This window comes from Aegilops tauschii, chromosome 1 (genome assembly GCF_002575655.3).
Source record: "Aegilops tauschii subsp. strangulata cultivar AL8/78 chromosome 1, Aet v6.0, whole genome shotgun sequence".
NCBI lineage: Eukaryota > Viridiplantae > Streptophyta > Magnoliopsida > Poales > Poaceae > Aegilops > Aegilops tauschii.
The window spans coordinates 395,708,489-395,721,637 of record NC_053035.3 but is presented as its reverse complement, the minus strand read 5'-3'; positions in this window follow the sequence as shown (position 1 = coordinate 395,721,637).

Sequence of the window (13,149 nt, the reverse complement as noted above, 5' to 3'; positions counted from 1 at the left end):
CCATAACCATCTATTGATCAACGAGCTAGTCAACTAGAGGCTTACTAGGCACATGTTGTGGTCTATGTATTCACACATGTATTACGGTTTCCAGTTAATACAATTATAGCATGAACAACAGACAATTATCATGAACAAGGAAATACAATAATAACCATTTTATTATTGCCTCTAGGGCATATTTCCAACAGTCTCCCACTTGGACCAGAGTCAATAATCTAGTTCACATCACCATGTGATTAACACTCAAAGTTCACTAGAGTCAATAATCTAGTCCACATCACCATGTGATTAACACTCAATGAGTTCTAGGGTTTGATCATGTTATGCTTACGAGAGAGGTTTTAGTCAACGGGTCTGCAACATTCAGATCCGTGTGTGCTTTACAAATCTCTATGTCATCTTGTAGATGTAGCTACCACACGCTACTTGGAGCTATTCCAAATAACTGCTCTACTATACGAATCCGGTTTACTACTCAGAGTCATCCGGATTAGTGTCAAAGTTTGCATCGACGTAACCCTTTACGACGAACTGTTTTACCACCTCCATAATAGAGAAAATTCCTTAGTCCACTAGATACTAAGGATAAGTTCGACCGCTGTCATGTGATCCATTCCCGGATCACTATTGTACCCCTTGACTAACTCATGGCAAGGCACACTTCAGGTGCGGTACACAACATAGCATACTGTAGAGCCTACGTCTAAAGCATAGGGGACGACCTTCGTCCTTTCTCTCTCTTCTGCCGTGGTCAGGTCTTGAGTCTTACTCAATACTCACACCTTGTAACACAGCCAAGAACTCCTTCTTTGCTGATCCACTTTGAACTCCTTCAAAATCTTTTCACGGTATGTATTCATTTGAAAGTACTATTAAGCGTTTTTGATCTATCCTTAGATCTTGATGCTCAATGTTCAAGTAGCTTAATCCAGGTTTTCCATTAAAAACACTTTTCAAATAACCCTGGATGCTCTCCAGAAATTCTACATCATTTCTGATCAACAATATGTTAACAACATATATTCATCAAAAATTCTATAGTGCTCCCACTCACTTCTTTGGAAATACAAGTTTCTCATGAACCTTGTATAAACCCAAAATCTTTGATCATCTCATCAAAGCGTTCATTCCAACTCCGAGATGCTTACTCCAATCCTTAGAAGGATTGCTGGAGCTTTGCATACTTGTTAGCATCTTTCAGGATTGACAAAACCTTCTGGTTGTATCACATACAACCTTTCCTCAAGAAAATCGTCGAGGAAACAATGTTTTGACATCCTATCTGCAAGATTTCATAAATAATGCAGTAACTGCTAATATAATTCTAGCAGACTCTTAGCATCGCTACGAGTGAGAAAGTCTCATCGTAGTCAACTCCTTGAACTTGCCGGAAAACATCTTAACGACAAGTCGAGCTTTCTTAATGGTGACACTTACCATCATTGTCTGTCTTCTCTTTAAAATCCATCTGTACCCAACAGTCTTACGACCATCAAGTGTTCTTTCAAAGTCTATACTTTGTTTTCATACATGGATCCTCTCGGATTTTATGGCCTCAAGCCATTCGTCGGAATCTGGGCCCACCATCGCTTCTCCATAGCTCGTTGGTTCATTGTTGTCTAGCAACATGACTTCCAAGACAGGATTACGTACCACTCTGAAGTAGTACGCATCCTTGTCATCCTATGAGGTTTGGTAGTGACTTGATCTGAAGTTTCATGATCACTATCATAAGCTTCCACTTCAATTGGTGTAGGTGCCACAGGAACAACTTCCTGTGCCCTGCTACACATTAGTTGAAGTGACAGTTCAATGACCTCATCAAGTCTCCACCATCCTCCCACTCAATTCTTTCGAGAGAAACTTTTCCTCGAGAAAGGACCCATTTCTAGAAACAATCACTATTGCTTCCAGATCTGAAATAGGAGGTATACCCAAATGTTTTGGGTATTCTATGAAGATGCATTTATCCGCTTTGGGTTCGAGCTTATCAGCCTGAAACTTTTTCACATAAGCGTCGCAGCCCCAAACTTTTAAGAGACGACAGCTTAGGTTTCTCTAAACCATAGTTCATATGGTGTCGTCTCAACGGAATTGCGTGGTGCCCTATTTAAAGTGAATGCAGTTGTCTCTAATGCCTAACCCATAAACGATAGTTGTAATTTGATAAGAGACATCATGGTATGCACCATATCCAATAGGGTGCAGTTATGATGTTCGGACACACCATCACAATATGGTGTTCCAGGCGGTATTAGTCGTGAAACAATTTCCACAATTTCTTAATTGTGTGCCAAACTCGTAACTCAGATATTCATCTCTATGATCATATCACAGACATTTTATCCTCTTGTCATGACGATCTTCAACTTCACTCTGAAATTACTTGAACCTTTCAATAATTCAGACTTGTGTTTCATCAAGTAAATATTCTTAGCATCTACTCAAATCATTTGTGAAGTAAGAACATAAGGATATCCACTGCGTGCCTCAGCACTCATTGGACTGCACACATCAAATGTATTACTTCCAACAAGTTGCTCTCTTGTTCCATCTTATTGAAAACGAGGCCTTTCAGTCATCTTGCCCATGTGGTATGATTTGCATGTCTCAAGTGATTCAAAATCAAGTGAGTCCAAATGATCCATCTGTATTGACTTTCTTCATGCATATATACTAATAGACATGGTTCGCATGTCTCAATATTTTCAAAAACGAGTGAGTCCAAAGATCCATCAACATGGAGCTTCTTCATGCGTTTTATACCAATATGACTCAAGTGGCAGTGCCACAAGTATGTGGTACTACATTACTATCTTATATCTTTTGGCATGAACATGTGTATCAGTACGATCGAGATTCAATAAACCATTCATTTTAGGTGCAAGACCATTGAAGGTATTATTCAAATAGACAGAGTAACCATTATTCTCCTTTAATGAATAACCGTATTGCGATAAACATAATCCAATCATGTCTATGCTTAACGTAAACACCAAATAACAATTATTCAGGTTTAACCCCAATCTCGATGGTAGAGGGAGCATGCGATGCTTGATCACATCAACCTTGGAAACACATATCGTCATCTCACCTTTAGCTAGTCTCCGTTTATTCCGCAGCTTTTATTTCGAGTTACTAACACTTAGCAACCGAACCGGTATCTAATACCCTGGTGCTACTAGGAGTACTAGTAAAGTACACATTAATATAATGTATATCCAATATACTTCTGTCGACCTTGCCAACCTTCTCATCTACGAAGTATCTAGGGTAGTTCTGCTTCAGTGACCGTTCCCCTCATTTCAGAAGCACTTAGTCTCGGGTTTGGGTTCAACCTTGGGTTTCTTCACTAGAGCAGCAACTGATTTGCCGTTTCATGAAGTATCCCTTCTTGCCCTTGCCCTTCTAAAAACTAGTGGTTTTACTAACCATCAACAATTGATGCTCCTACTTGATTTCTACTTTCGCGGTGTCAAACATAGCGAGTTGCTCAAGGATCATCATGTCTATCCCTGATATGTTATAGTTCATCATGAAGCTCTAATAGCTTGGTGGCAGTGACTATGGAGAACCATCACTATCTCATCTGGAAGATTAACTCCCACTCGATTCAAGTGATTGTAGTACTCAGACAATCTGAGCACATGCTCAAAGATTGAGCTTTTCTCCCTTAGTTTGCAGGCTTAAGAAACTTGTCAGAGGTCTCATTCCTCTTGATGTGGGCACTAGTCTGAAATCCCAATTTCAGTCTTTGGAACATCTCATATGTTCTGCGACGTTTCAAAACCGTCTTTGGTGCCACAATTTTAAACCGTTCAACATTACGCACTGAACTATCACGTAGTCATCAAAACGTGTATGACAGATGTTCGCAACATCCACAAACGACGCTCGAGGTTCAGCACACCGAGCGGTGCATTAAGGACATAAGCCTTCTGTGCAGCAATGAGGACAATCCTCAGTTTACGGACCCAGTCCGCATAATTGCTACTATCAACTTTCAACTAAATTTTCTCTAGGAACATATCTTAGTAGAACTAAAGCGTAAGCTACGACATTATTTGCAAAGACCTTTTGACTATGTTCATGATAATTAAGTTCATCTGATTATTTAATGAACTCCCACTTAGATAGACATCCCTCTAGTCATCTAAGTGATACATGATCCGAATCGACTAGGCCGTGTCCGATCATCACGTGAGACGGACTAGTCATCATCGGTGAACATCTCCATGTTGATCGTATCTACTATACGACTCATGTTCGACCTTTCGGTCTCTTGTGTTCCGAGGCCATGTCTGTACATGCTAGGCTCGTCAAGTCAACCTAAGTGTTTTGCTTGTGTTCCGAGGCCATGTCTGTACATGCTAGGCTCGTCAACACCCGTTGTATGCGAACGTTAGAATCTATCACACCCGATCATCACGTGGTGCTTCGAAACAACGAACCTTCGCGACGGTGCACAGTTAGGGGGAACACATCTCTTGAAATTTTAGTGAGGGATCATCTTATTTATGCTACCGTCGTTCTAAGCAAATAAGATGTAAACATGACAAACATCACATGCAAATCATAAAGTGACATGATATGGCCAATATCATCTTGCGCCTTTGATCTCCATCTTCGAGGCGCGGCATGATCACCTTCGTCACCAGCATGACACCATGATCTCCATCATCGTGTCTTCATGAAGTTGTCTCGCCAACTATTACTTCTACTACTATGGCTAACGGTTAGCAATAAAGTAAAGTAATTACATGGCGTTTTCATTGACACGCAGGTCATACAATAAATTAAGACAACTCCTATGGCTCCTGCCGATTGTCATACTCATCGACATGCAAGTCGTGATTCCTATTACAAGAACATGATCAATCTCATACATCACATATATAATTCATCACATCCTTTTGGCCATATCACATCACATAGCATACCCTGCAAAAACAAGTTAGACGTCTTCTAATTGTTGTTGCATGTTTTACGTGGATGCTATGGGTTTCTAGCAAGAACGTTTCTTACCTACGCAAAAGCCACAACTGTGATATGCCAATTGCTATTTACCCTTCATAAGGACCCTTTTCATCGAATCTGATCCAACTAAAGTGGGAGAGACAGACACCCGCTAGCCACCTTATGCATCAAGCGCATGTCAGTCGGTGGAACCTGTCTCACGCAAGAGTATGTGTAAGGTCGGTCCGGGCCGCTTCATCCCACAATGCCGCCGAATCAAGATAAGACTAGTAACGGCAAGCAAATTGAACAAATCATCGCCCACAACTACTTTGTGTTCTACTCGTGCATAGAATCTACGCATAGACCTGGCTCATGATGCCACTGTTGGGGAACGTAGCAGAAATTCAAAATTTTCCTACGTGTCACCAAGATCAATCTAGGAGATGCTAGCAACAAGAGAGAGGGGAGTGCATCTACATACCCTTGTAGATCGTGCGCGGAAGCGTTCAAGAGAACGGGGTTGATGGAGCGTACTCGTCGTGATCCAAATCACCGATGATCCTAGCGCCGAACGGACGGCACCTCTGCGTTCAACACACGTACGGAGCGGGGACGTCTCCTCCTTCTTGATCCAGCAAGGGGGGAGGAGAAGTTGATGGAGATCCAACAGCACGACGGCGTGGTGGTGGAAGTAGCGGGATCCCGGCAGGGCTTCGCCAAGCGCAAGCGGGGAGGAAGAGGTGTCACGGGAGGGAGGGAGGCGCCAGGGCTTGGGGTGCTGCTCCCATGCCCCTCCCCACTATGTACAGGGGTGGAGGGGCTGGTTTCTTGCCCTCCAAGTCCATTGGGGCGTTGGCAAAGGTGGGGGAAAGAAATCCCATCATTTCCCTTCCCCACCGATTGTTATCCCCCTTTTTTAGGGATCTTGATCTTATCCCTTCGGGATATAATCTTATTCCTTCTAAGATGGGATCTTGGTGCGCCTTGACCAGGGGTGTGGGGCCTTGCCCCCACTACCCACGTTCATGTGGGTCCCCCCATGCAGGTGGGCCCCACTTTGGAACCTTCTAGAACCTTCCTGGTACAATACCGAAAAATCCCGAACATTTTCCGGTGGCCAAAATAGGACTTCCCATATATAAATCTTTACCTCCGTACCATTCCGGAACTCCTCATGACGTCCGGGGTCTCATCCGGGACTCCGAACGACTTTCGGATTTCCGCATACTAATATCTCTACAACCCTAGCGTCACTGAACCTTAAGTGTGTAGACCCTACGGGTTCGGGAGACATGCAGACATGACCGAGACGACTCTCCGGTCAATAACCAACAGCGGGATCTAGATACCCATGTTGGTTCCCACATGTTCCACGATGATCTCATCGGATGAACCACGATGTCGAGGATTCAATCAATCCCGTATACAATTCCCTTTGTCAATCGGTACGTTACTTGCCCGAGATTCGATCGTCGGTATCCCAATACCTTGTTCAATCTCGTTACCGGCAAGTCACTTTACTCGTACCGTAACGCATGATCCCGTGGCTAACTCCTTAGTCACATTGAGCTCATTATGATGATGCATTACTGAGTGGGCCCAGAGATACCTCTCCGTCATACGGAGTGACAAATCCCAGTCTCGATTCGTGCCAACCAAACAGACACTTTTGGAGATACCTGTAGTGCACCTTTATAGCCACCCAGTTACGTTGTGACGTTTGGTACACCCAAAGCATTCCTACGGTATCCGGGAGTTGCACAATCTCATGGTCTAAGGAAATGATACTTGACATTAGAAAAGCTCTAGCAAACGAACTACACGATCTTGTGCTATGCTTAGGATTGGTCTTGTCCATCACATCATTCTCCTAATGATGTGATCCCGTTATCAATGACATCCAATGTCCATGGTCAGGAAACCATAACCATCTATTGATCAACGAGCTAGTCAACTAGAGGCTTACTAGGGACATGTTGTGGTCTATGTATTCACACATGTATTACGGTTTCCAGTTAATACAATTATAGCATGAACAACAGACAATTATCATGAACAAGGAAATACAATAATAACCATTTTATTGTTGCCTCTAGGGCATATTTCCAACAGAACAGGAGCCCGTGGAGAGGGCTGGTTGAATAGTAGCCGGTGGAGTAGCGCGCGGTGGAGACTGGATGAACAGTCGCAGGTGGAGGCTGGAGGAGGTCGACGGTGGATGAACAGTAGCCCGTGGAGGCTGGAGGGGGTCGACGGTGGAGATGAACAGTATCTCGTGGAGTCCCGTTTTGCGGTACGCCACACCCCTCCCGATGAACAGGACCCCCGTTTCGACCGTAGCGCTCCAACACAAGTCTGTTTCCTCTGTTTTGCGGTACGCCACACCCCTCCCGATCAACAGGACCCCCATTTCGACCGTAGGAGGTCCGTTTCCTCCGTTTTGTGGTACGCCAGACCCCTCTAGATGAACAGGATCCCGTTTCGAACATGGCCGGTCGAACACAAGGCCGTTTCCTCCGTTCTGTGGTATGCCAGGCCTCGTTTCCATCGGTTTTTCCCTCCAAGCCCTCCCGATGAACACGACGACGCATTCTGTTCCGACCCAGCTGGTTGGCTCACCATGAACACGACGACGACGTTGTTTCTCCGTTTCGACCCAGCCATGTACACGAGCCCTGGTCGTACGTATGCGTGAGTAGGCGTTCGAGACCCTGCCCGTATGCACGTACATGGCCGTATTTACTTTTTTGCACCCTGGCCGCTGTACGTACGTGTACATGCTACGTGCGCGCCTCTACTACGACACGTGCGCGCCTCTACATCGACCAGTATGTACGTACACATTCGCGACCAGAATGACAATGCTACATATGCTTCGACCAGGTGGGTCCCGACTGTCAGGCACTTCCTTGCCTGCGAAGATGTAGCTGGTGGGTCCCAGCAGTCAGGGGGGCGAATCAATTTTTTTTTGCTTTTTGCCCGGACTCACTTCCTGGCATGCGAAGATGTAGCTGGTGGGTCCCAGCAATCAGGGAGAAATGTTTTTTTTGTGAAATACGGTGGCTCGTCCCGTGGGTCCCCGCTGTCAGGTGGAGGAATAATTATTTTGCGCGTAATAAGGAGGCACTTCCTTGCTGCGGTCGTGGACCCAGCTGTCAGCCTCTCCACGACAGTACTCTTCCGATGGAAGTCGTTCCTTGACCACATTGACCACGCCGCGCCGAGAGCACCAGGGCGGTGGACGATGGCGAGGCCTAGGAAGGGGACGACGCGGAGCCGGGGGAGAGGCGGCAGTGGAAGCCCGCGCGGAGAGGAGTACGAGGGTTCACTGGTTCGGCTGTGGTGTCACTACAAAAAAAACACTTCCGTGATGATACGTGTTTGTCATAGTAGGTCGTGTTTTTTGTCATGCATGTACATCCATGACAAATTTATGACAGAATCAAGATAGTCATACCTGTGCTGTCGTAGAAGTGTTCCATGACATTACCAAAATTATCATCACGGAAGTGTCCACTTCCATGACGATAAATCGCGCGTCACAGAAGTGCTTTCGTCAAGGGTGACCGACACGTGGCATCCACCATAACGGAACGACGTTAAGCTATCGGGTCAGGTTTTGGATCCGATAACCCGTTAACAGCCCCGACCAATGGGGATTTTCCACGTGTAAAATCATCATTGGCTAGAGGAAACACGTGTCGGCTCATCATTGGGACAGATGTCATCCACTCACTGGACAGAAGGCGCCTATGATACGTCGACACATGGCACAGCCCAACAGTGGCCCATTCCTGTGAAAAGGCCGGCCCGTTTGACTTGGTCAAAAGCTGGCGGGCCGGCCCATGGAAAGCCTCTTAACGGCATGTTCGCATATAGCCCATTTACAGCCCGCTAACCCAAGGCCTGTTATGCCCTATCCGAATTAGGCCCAGTAGCGTCATCTGGGCCATCCAATATGATTCCAGCCCGTTTTCACTTATGGCCCATGTATAGCCCATGACGTCTTTCGGCCCATATGAGGCCCTTTGTAACTCTTGGCCCATTAGCGGCCCGTGCTGAAATTGGCCCGTAATGAACAGTGTATTACTTTACACCCATTAACGGCCCGTGGTGAAACTGGCCCGTAATGAACAGTGTATCACTTTATACCCATTAACGGCCCGTTATTCCATTGGGTCGTTTCCAGCCCTAGTTAACTTTCAGCCTTCTGAGGGCCCATTTATTCTTGGGCTCATTTGCAGCATTCGGTTACTTACGGCCCGTTACTGTCATTTTCTGCTTGTGGGCCAAATTCAGCCCGTCGTTACAGTCGGCCCGTTTGTGGACAGTTAGTCTATTGGGCCATTTTCATAGCATCACCAAATACGGCCTATTAACGACCCGTTATGGTCAGCCCATAAAACGTACGATTTCCATTAAAGGCCCGTCTACGGCCCATTAAAGGCCCGTACAAGACCCATAAATGAGTCGGCGGCCCATGGATCCGATGAGACGTAGAAGGCCCATGGATCCTACGAGACGTACAAGGCCCATGGATCCTACGAGACGTAGAAGGCCCATGGATCCTACGAGACGTAGAAGGCCCATGGATCCTACGAGACGTAGAAGGCCCATGGATCCGACGGCCCGTGAAGGGCCATGGTCGGGCGAGTTGGCCCCCGTTTGAACGATATAGCATATTCAAAGAATTATCCTACTCAATACTATACAACAAAGAGATCTAGGCATAGAAAGGTAGAATAATCCTACACTATACAATAAATAAATTACAGCCGATTATACCCACTGGGCATTATGGTTTGGCACAGGTGATAATAAAGCATACACAAACAGCAAATTACATACACTGGGCAAATACAGCTCATACATCATGGACGCGCATCAACTTAACTCCATTTGAACTATAATCTCTTCAGAAAATAGGATTGGCCGGATTCAGATAGCACAAATTTCAGTCTGCAAAATCTCCAATTCCTTCATGGTTACCTCAGTGTCTTGTTTCATTTTTTGACTCCTGCATGTAATACCTGCATGTCCAGTCTCAACTTGTTGATTATACGTTGACAATCATGTACACGTTGTCTTGCCACCTCTAGTTGATGCTCGAGAACATCAGCACATTCCAATTCCAATCCATAATCATTCGGTAACGGCCATGCCGCACTGCTCGCAGATCTTTGTGTTCATGTCACTTCATCCTGAAACGTTTTTGTAAGTACACATGACTAGGGCAAAAATATAGTTACAACAGTGAAACGAACAAGACACTATTTTGTACTACATGGCAAAACAGGACTAACAATAATGTTACACGTCACTTTCAAAAAAAATGTTACACGTCATGAAGCCTAAGCAGGTGATATTTTAAAAATTATAAAAAAGATAGTTTGTGCAGCCTGCATACAGAAATCCCTCTTAGCTCACCAGAGGAGCATGATGTTGGGGCCCAATCGAAAACACAGACAAGTTACAAATTTAGACAGGACGCTGCTTATAAGTAAGCAAGCAGTTGGCCATTCTGTGCCTCAATTAAAGTCTTAGGGAGCATAATGAACAGCAGAGGGTTTCATACAAACATACTACAGCAGGCAAAACTATGCAATCATTAGCGTAGTATAAACTAGATTGTGAGCCTCATGCAATAATAGTTGGTTAATAGACTTCAAAGCTTCAGGCACACTTCGGCAGAGTAATTAAATGGTAAGGCCTTTAATTATGTCAACTAATAGTGATACAAGTACCGAACATCAGGCATGATTATTTGGGCATCTCACTAACTGAGGACAAATAAAGCAATTGAAAAGAGAAAATTAACTATGCCTGAAACAAATAAGGAATTGAACTGTTGAGTTGCATAAAGTGACTTACCTTAGCAGGTTGAAGAGGCTCAGCGCAGCTCCTACTTCTCTTGCAAGGCTCCTTCCTAACATCTTTGTAACGCCCATGATGCGGCTATATCTCCCACGTGTCGAGGCACGACTTAGAGGCATAACATCATTGTAGGTATTGTCGCAAGAAGGGTCATCTTCACACAATCCCATGTAATGAACAAGAATGGGATAACGAGAGTTGGCTTACAATCGCCACTTCACACAATACATAATTTAATTAATACATCATCCAAAATCCACACATAGACCGACTACGATCAAATCCAAATGAAAACAAGATAACCCCAAATGCTAGATCCCCGATCGTCCCAACTGGGCTCCACTACTGATCATCAGGAAACGAAACATAGTAACGACCACGTTCCTCATCGAACTCCCACTTGAGCTCGGTTGCGTCATCTGCACTGGTATCGTCGGCACCTGCAACTGTTTTGGTAGAACCTGTGAGTCACGAGGACTCAACAATCTCACACCCGCGAGATCAAGACTATTTAAGCTTGTAGGAAAGGATGGGGTAATGAGGTGGAGCTGCAGCAAGCACTAAGCATATATGGTGGCTAACATACGCAAAAGAGGGCGAGAAGAGAAGCAATGCAATGGTCGCGAAGCTAGAAAATGATCAAGAAGTGATCCTGAAACTACTTACGTTCATTCATAACCCGAACCATGTTCACTTCCCGGACTCCGCCGAAAAGAGACCATTACGGCTACACACACGGTGGATGTATTTTAATTAAGTCAAGTGTCAAGTTCTCTACAACCGGACATTAACAAATTCACATCTGCCTCATAACCACGGGCACGGCTTTCGAAAGATAATACCCTGCAGGGGTGTCCCAACTTAGCCCATTATAAGCACTAACGGTCAACGAAGGATAAACCTTCTCCCGGGAAGACCCGATCAGTCTCGGAATCCCGGTTTACAAGACATTTCGACAATGGTAAAACAAGACCAGCAAAGCCGCCCAATGTGCCGACATATCCCGATAGGAGCTGCACATATCTCGTTCTCAGGGCACACCGGATTGTCCAAGCTTCCGAGCCCAGAGTTGCCCCTGGTGGCCACCGGCGACTGACGGGTTGGACCAACACTCAGAGGAGCACTGGCCCGGGGGTTTAAAATAAAGATGACCCTCGGGCTCGCGAAAACCCGAGGGAAGAAGGCTTAGGTGGCAAATGGTAAAAACAAGGTTGGGCCTTGCTGGAGGAGTTTTATTCAAGGCAAACTGTCAAGGGGGTCCCATAAATCACCCAACCACGTAAGGAACGCAAACTCAAGGAACATAATACCGGTATGACGGAAACTAGGGCGGCAAGAGTGGAACAAAACACTAGGCATAAGGCCGAGCCTTCCACCCTTTACCAAATATATAGATGCATTAATTAAATAAGAGATATTGTGATATGCCAAAAAACCATGTTCCAACATGGAACCAACTTCAACTTCTCCTGCAACTAGCAACGCTATAAGAAGGGCTGAGCAAAAGCGGTAACTTAGCCAAACAACGGTTTGCTAGGAAAGGATGGTTAGAGGCTTGACATGGAAATATGGGAGGCATGAGATAGCAAGTGGTAGGTAGCGCAGCATAGCAATAGAACGAACAACTAGCAAAGCAAAGATAGAAGTGATTTCGAGGGTATGGTCATCTTGCCTGCAAGGTTCTCAGAGTTGTCGAAAGCTTGATCCTCGTAAGCGTACTCAACACGTTCCTCGTTCACGAACTCGTCTCCCGGCTCTACCCACAGCAATAACACAAGCAATGGAACCACAATCAATCACGGGAAATGCACAAGCAATATGGTGCAATACATGCATGATATGCGAGATGTGATATGCGATGCATATGCGTGCTCCGGAAGAAAAAGGATGAACAAGGCATCAACTTGGCAAACCAAGTATGCCACTGTAAAGATGAGATGATTTCGGTCGAAATCGATATAAAGATCACCGGAAACGGATGCACGGTTTTCAAATGGCGAGCAAAATAAGAATGACACGATTCTGCGATTAACAGCATGATAGCACTTAGAATACATCAAGTAACTATGCTAGAGCACCCCAACATAACAGAAAAGCATATGGCAGTGATCTACAGGAGATTCTTGACAAAAGATGAACACTGAGCTACGGCTAGATCACAATATAACAGGTTCAAACAAGCATGGCAAAAGTGCAAAATACATCAGCTTCACAGACTTGGTGAAAATACTGAACATGGCTGAAACAGCATCAGGTAGCCATGTTCAGAGCAAGAAAAACACATGCTACAGGAACTTATCATAGCAAAACAAG